The sequence below is a fragment of the Taudactylus pleione genome, unplaced genomic scaffold (assembly GCF_031769625.1).
Source record: "Taudactylus pleione unplaced genomic scaffold, aTauple2 ptg000685l, whole genome shotgun sequence".
Classification (NCBI taxonomy): Eukaryota; Metazoa; Chordata; class Amphibia; order Anura; family Myobatrachidae; genus Taudactylus; species Taudactylus pleione.
The window spans coordinates 5,172,455-5,178,672 of NW_028285087.1; positions in this window are offsets into that span (position 1 = coordinate 5,172,455).

Genomic DNA, 6,218 nt, shown 5'->3' on the forward strand with positions numbered 1-6,218 from the left:
GGTCCGAATTACCCTTCTGGAAAACCCTTTCGCTATCAGGACGGATGTCTCAAGAGCCACCCCGTCAAAGTGAGACAGGTCAAATCTGGATGGAAGCACGGGCCCTGAGACAGAAGATCCAGCCACAAGGGAAGACGTAGTGGGCGTCAATGGAGAGGCCCAGAAGGTCTGCGTATAATGCCCACCTTGGCCAATCTGGTGCCACCTGGATCACCATGCCTCCTTCCAACTTGAACTTGCGTAGGATCAACTAAATCATCGAGACTGATGGGAAGATGTATAGGAGTGGAAACATCCATGGAACCACAGAGCGTCCACCAGGAGAGCGCCAGGATCCCTGGTACGGGAACAATATCTCAGCAATTGGTGGTGACAATAAGCCATCATGTCTATGTCCGGCAGGCTCCAACAGCAGACTAGTAACTGAAATATGTCTGCTGGATGTAGAGCCCACTCATTTGAGTGAACGACCTGGCGGTGTTATGAATACCCCTGGAGTGCAGCAGAATCGCAATGTCATAAAATGTAACAGTAAATACAAAAACTTTATTAAGGTTTGGAAATGATGGCAGGGTAGTGCAGATGACCTTAAAATACAAAATAGCAAAGCAGGATACACAGGAACAGTGCTAGAACTAGGAGAACAGAAAAACTCTGACCATGGCTGGTTAACAGGTACACTTAGCTCTGAGATATGCAGTGGAATAAACGGCAGACTAATAAGTAGATACAAGTTCCTAAATCTTAATTGATATTATGGTTCACATGTACAAAGGTCCAGAAACATCCATGTGCTGAGAACACAGAGAACTTGCAGGGATACCTTAGCTTTGCAGACAGGAACATTACAATGACTAGACAGGTAGAACTGGAACATAGTCTAAATTCAATGCAAGGATAACAAACAATGACCAGGCACTCCATGCCAGTTCCAAGCAGCCTGTAAGGCTAGCAAACAGGTGTAGTTCATGATACTAATAAGCAATGATTCACCAGGAAACTTATCAAAAAATGTCCAGAGAGCAGCACCTCTGGCAGGGACCAGAACTGCAGTTCTTTCTGAAGAACCTGGTGACCCCCTGCTGGTGAAAAAGCATACACAAGAATGATTAGTATTGTCTGTTTTTGTAAACAGGCGGCTTAAGAAGTCCGCTACCCAATTCTGGACTCCGGAGATGAAGACCGCTGAGAGGCAGAAGATGACGCTCTGCCCAGAGATTGCGGCTGCCTCCTTCATGGCGCCGCAACTGCCAGTGCCACCCTCGTGGTTTATGTAGGCAATTACAGTTTTGTTGTCCGACTGTACTTTGACCAGACGCCCCTGGAGAAGTGACTGCGCCTGGCAGAGAGCTCCAGGACGTTGATTGACAGTTCACTCTTGAAAAGGTCCAATGACCCTGGAAGGTTGGATGACACATCACTAAACCCCTCCCCCCCTCCTCTCGAAGACTTGCGTTGGTGGTGAGTAGGACCTAGTCCTGGATCCAAAAAGGACATCCCCGTGTCCAGGTGCTACCTCTGGAGCAACCACAGGAGAGAGAGGTAAAACTCTCTGGGGAAATTGAGTTTCTGCATCTTGAGATTCAGCTGAGACTTGTTACACTGCGCTAGAATGACCAGCTGAAGAGACCGGTAGTGGAACTGGGCGTACACCACCATGGCCAAGTTAGAAACAAGAGACCCCAGGACCTGCATACAGGAGTGTATGGACACCCAACAATAACCCAGAGAAGAGTGGCTCTTGGACTGCAAAGCAAATATCTTGTCTGACAGAAGGAAGACCCGTTGAGTCTTGAAGTCCAATAATGCTCCTAAGTGGAGCATCTCCTGAGAAGGAGTCAAGGTGGATTTCCACCAATTGATTATCCACCTGTGAGACTGTAGAAGCTTCAGTGTCAAGTGGATATGATCCCTTACAACAGACAGAGACTGGGCCAGGAGCAGAAGGTCGTTCATATAAGGTAAGATTCGGACACCCCTGTGGAAAAAGTGCGCAGCTATGACCTTCGTGAAAACATGAGCAGTGGCCAGCCCAAATGGCAATGCCTTAAACTAGAAATGATTGCCCTTCACTGCAAACCTGAGGAAGTGCTGGTAGCACACTCAGATGGAATTATGTAAATCCCCAGGGTACAGACCAGAATAATGGAGCAAAGAGACTCCATGCAGAAATTGGAGGAACATTCAAATGGGATGGGCCAAAATGAGCGATTGGGGTTTTGGGCAAGGAAAGAGGTTGGCAGAGAAACACGTCTGGCCACGAAGGAGTGAATGGACTTTTTGAGAGCTCCTGCCTTTCCTGGATGTGCTTGAAGGCCAGTGGACCAAAAATGGGCTTGAGGATGTTTCTGAAAGGTTAGAGTGTAGCCCTAAGAAAGGACACCAGCATTAACATATATGGTCTTGAGAAAGTTTTCCAGCTTCCTATCCGTAGGATTCTTGAGAAACCATTTGGAATAGGGAGGATAGAGGACTTGATAAGACAGGCAATATCGCCATCAACTAGCAGAAGAGACTCCAGCTTGGCCCTATCTGCAGCAACACTTAGAAACCTGAAAGTGCATATCGGAGTGAGCCCATACATACAATGGAATTTCCAGAATTTTTTGTTCTGATTCTGTCTCTCACAGTTGAAGTGTACCTATGACGGAAATTACAGACCTCTCTCATCTTTTAAAGTGCAACAACTTGCACAATCAGTGGCTGTCCAAATACTTTTTTGCCCCACTGTAGAAGGCCTTCACCTGAAAGTTCTATCCTGGTCTAGCATTTGCTGAAGAGATGCCAACACTTGCACCAACGCATACACAGACTGAGTAAAGGACTGCATCCATGGTGGCTCAACATTAGGTAGCTATGGAGATGATAAAGTTTGCAACTGGGAGGGAACCTGTAGCTATACTAACGCTGGAAGCTAGTTAACTAACAAAGACAGTACCTGTGTCAACGTAAAAGCCCAAACCAGTTCCTGACTGGAAGCTGCAAGACCCTCCCACCGTGGAGCCGTAAAGCAACAGTCTTGGGGAGAAGTCATGTTAACACATTACAAGTGCGGAACACCCACTTCCTTGGGAGCCTTGTTCTTGGAAGACACTAATGCAAAAGAATGTCCCCACACACACAAAAGCTTGAGCAGTTGTGTGTTCACTTAGTATTGACAACTTAGTATTAAAATTCAATAAAGTATATATAAATGTATATTTATTGCAGAGCATAAGCACTAACTAACCCAAAGTGACCAGTATCAACAGCAGGGCACAAAAGCAGAAAGCACTAAATACATGGGCAGCACAGATGGTGTAATGGTTAGCAGTACTGCCTCACAGCACTGAGGGCCTCATTCAGAGGCGGTCGGAGGATGCAAGCGGTCGCTCAGAAACTGGCTTGCATCCTGACCGCCCGCCTCTGTTTCGGTCGTTAGGCTGTGGGTCAACACCCACAGCTCTAACGACCGCTCCGGTGATGGTCGCGATGGTCAGAGACCCTAGGGGCTTACGACGAGACCCTAGGGTAGGGTCTCACTTGTCGTAAGCCCCGGAGAGCTTCTGGCTTTGTCAGTGGGGCCTCCCCCAAACGGTAGGCGTTCCCATGGGAACGCCTCCGTTTGGGCTGCCACCCCCCCGGCCCGCCTTCCAAACGCGGCGAGCTGTCAATCAACATCGACAGCTCGCCCCCTTTGGATCGAGACCCGCTATGACCAGCGCCGTCGGTCGTAGCGGGACTCACGCATGCGCACGACGGCGCTGTCGCGCGCATGCTCTGTGGGGGGCCATCGACCCGGTCCGAGGGCATCGGCACTAACGACCGGGTCTGAATGACCCCCGAGGTCATGGGTTCGATTCCCACCACGGCCCTACCTGTGTGGAGTTTGTATATTCTCCCTGTGCTTGCGTGGGTTTCCTCCCACACTCCAAAAATATACTGGTAGGTTAATTGGCTCCCCACACAAATTAACCCTAGGGTGTATGGGTGTGAGCATGTGATAGGAAATATAGATTGTAAGCTCCACTGGGGCAGGGATAGATGTGAATGGCAAAATATACACTGTAAAGCGCTGCAGAATGTGTGCGCACTATATAAATAACTGGTAATAATACACTCACATGCACAGACCACTGCTAGCAAGTGGGCAGATATTACTCAAACCAGCTTCAGCAGCAGGAAGGAGCTTTGGCTATAACCTGGTTACTAGGAGAGTTCTATGGGGAGACAGGAGCAGAAACATCTCCCTGAGCTGTGCTGAGGTAGGAAATGTAGAAAATAGCCACTCGGCGTCTGAGGTGGAGGATTATACCCGAGGTGGGCTGTCTGCAGTGAGGAAGCGCACCCAGCGGTGGGGGAGGCATTAACAGAATGCACCAGCCTCTCCCATCTGGTGCAGACCCCCAGGATAATGGCCATCACCAATATTAAGCAGTGTCCTATTCCATCCAGACTGCCCTGCTCAGAGACAACCAATGCCCTCACCTACCAGCACTGGCCGTGGTCTCCTGCACCTCCATGAACACCGCAAGTGTGCAAGTTCCTGCCATCAGGGAGTTGCACTTAACTAAACCCTCCAGTGTCCAGCTTCGGCATGCTGCTCCTGTGGAGCCTGCGGGCAAAGTCACTGACAGTCACCAGTGCTGCTACCACCGGTGGTGAGATGGTTCCTTTAGGACACCCTGTAGAAAGTAAAAATAACTACACATAAAATCGAAGTCACGCTGGCACCAAACTAAAACTGGCTGTTAGTGGCTGGGGAAGGGTATAGCGGGGGGCCAGAGCTGCTGGGAACCGAAATTGTACTATTTGGTACCCAGACTGTCCTCTCTAGGCTATATCCAGGGTTATCCATGTGCCCCCCCCCCCCCCCCCCCCAGTAGAGATAAAAGAATCAGAACTGCCATTTGCAATTGTAGCCACAGTTCCTTACGCTGCTGGTTATTATGTAGAGATGCGGGTCCCTAATTAGCACAGGTCTGTCTTTAATGTAACCTTTGTCATCCTATCTGGAGGACTCAGTTATCCTTTGGCTCTTAAGCCTCTGCACTTGTACCAGATCTACTCCCACCCAAAGTAATTCTAGCCCCCTTGTCATGGTTTCTTCTCACAGCCACCAGAACCAGTCTATGAGGACAGCATAGGACGATAGATGTTAACACCGAAAGCAACAAACATATGTGGTAAGTGAAAGGGGCAAAAGTATCGGCCTCTACTTACTGTCATTATGGTAGTTCAGATACGTTATACTATGTGTTTTAGCCTTGGGCATATTTACAGACCCCTTACATGGAGGAGTATTCAACTTCCATCTGCTATGAAACTACACATCCCAGCATGCCCCAATGGCAAAACTGTGGCTGGGCATGCTGGAATACGTAGTCCCACAGCAGCTATAAAGCCGCAAGTTGAATACGCCTGCCTTACATAGTGACACGCGGGTGTGGTATATTACGTCGACATGATAGAATGTCAACCCAATGTCCCTGGTGGCCCAGCGGTCATTTAACTGGTCCCAGTGGTAGCGGCGTCTCCAGCCATGTGACTTGCATTCCATTAACTATTTTACCCCTATATGTCAGCAATCTGGGAATGTAGACATTGTGGCAACAGCATGTTACTTGTGGACCGAAACCTGTGAGGCTTCAGTCCCATGCCAGGACAAGCCACATGCCTGCATTTTGTGGGTGCGTCTAATACACGCAACATTTAGTGAGTGGGATTGAGATTATGTTGCAGAGCTTTACTGGAAATAACTAGGTCAAACATTTCTGGTATAATTATTTGGAAAAATTACCTATAACAATGTGAGAAAGCGCCCATAAAATCATATCACCTCCTGCACACATGGATAAAAAAAAACCGAACAAAACAAAAGTTGGTCTGGTATGAGTGAAAGCCACACAGATACGTAGGGGGTCGGAGACCAGCAGTATTCCGATGCAGGCACAATTGACGCAGCATTAATAAATATCCAGCAGAGACGCCACTTTTGTTCCCAGGTACACTATGCAATCTCTCGATCAAATCGATAATTGGGATGATTTTTCAGTGAAATCATGGTCCAGATATCTGCTACACACTATACAATTTAAATCAAATACCTAGCGAATTTCAGATCATTTGCATATGCACGATCCATGATGTTAGATTTCACCCTCTGCCTTTTTTTCCACGTTATCTTTTAAGCCACTCTAATACCAGTAAGGGAAGTAGACAACCACAAGGGGGCGCTC